Source organism: Arachis ipaensis, chromosome B04 (genome assembly GCF_000816755.2).
Source record: "Arachis ipaensis cultivar K30076 chromosome B04, Araip1.1, whole genome shotgun sequence".
Taxonomy (NCBI): Eukaryota; Viridiplantae; Streptophyta; class Magnoliopsida; order Fabales; family Fabaceae; genus Arachis; species Arachis ipaensis.
The window spans coordinates 132,626,409-132,627,854 of NC_029788.2; positions in this window are offsets into that span (position 1 = coordinate 132,626,409).

A 1,446-nucleotide genomic window follows, 5' to 3' on the forward strand; every position below is an offset into this window, starting at 1 on the left:
TAAATTTAATAAGAAAATGACAAAATCCAATAAATATACACAAATTTTAGAGAAAAAAGCCTGTGCATTTTAAAGTATATAAATAAATAATACAAACACAATGTGCTTGTCTTTCTTTGCTGATTATTTTCTTTTGCCCCCTCTTTCAATATCCACTTGATATAAAGTGTTACACTTTACATTATTCCAGAACAAAGTATTTATTCAATTCTTTGACTTATGTTGCATTAGTTAGAGCTAGCTAGACTACTCGAATATCATAAATATTTAATAACAAAAATAATTAGTTAAAAATAATCAGAATTCAAATAAGTCAAATTTTGACATTTTTTTTAGTATTATAGCTCAAGTATATGTATGTAATGTAATTACTAATTAGATAGATGGAGAAGTATTTATAATTTATTTAAGAGAAACCAAATCAAAGTTTTCTAACCTCGTTTTTAATTTGATATTATACATTTATTTTGTGGCAATTCATATAGTTTCAAACGGTCAAAGGATACAAACACTAATATGCCATAGCAGACTTTTGCATGTATATATGATAAAAACCCTAATAATTTTGCTACGTTATCAGCATTATTTCTATCAATTTCTGCCAATTCTTATTTATAATTGTGTTTAATGGAAGTGTTTTTATAGATATGTCTAATAAAAATGTCTTTTTTATGGCTATTTTTAGTAAAAGTGTCTTTATAGATATATTTTCTGGACGTGTTTCTTTATATATATGTTTAAAATATAATAATTAATTATTATTAACAATAAGTTAGCAAATAATATGTTGGTACCTTATACTTTTCCAAACGCTAATGTTCACATAAATAATATCGCCTTCAATAATGTTTTATTGAGTCCTTAACTTACTTAAATACTTGATGTAAAACTTTTTATAAAAACGAAAGATGTACATTACATTAACAAAAATATGGTAAAACAAATAGATCTTAGGGTACAGATTAAAGAAAAATATTAGATTCATACAGCTGGCTAAATTGGTATCTGTCAGAAAATAATTAAGTATGGGAGGCAATACCTAGACTCATCCCATTTTGGAGAATAGCTTTTGTTCAGAGAAAACGATGTTCATTTGTTCATTTCCCATTAGGGAAGGATAAGAGGACAATATAGTCTTCATCTTTTATTATCATTATTTAATTTTAATAAGAATAGAATAAAATAATAATCTTGATGGCTCATAGTCTTAGACCGCGTGATATGCTTCAGCTGGTCCCAATTTGTTGTTCTTTTCAATTCTATGATCGAAGAGACATTATTAGTGCATGCTTGTTAGAACATTGCATTTGACTTCAATTTTGTGGGTATCGGATCACTCACAAGAATATATAATTAGCTTTATTAGATACTTACCCATTTGAATTGGTGCAGTTGTTAACTTTTTAAATAAATATTAAAAGTTTAAATTTTGTCTTATATATGTAG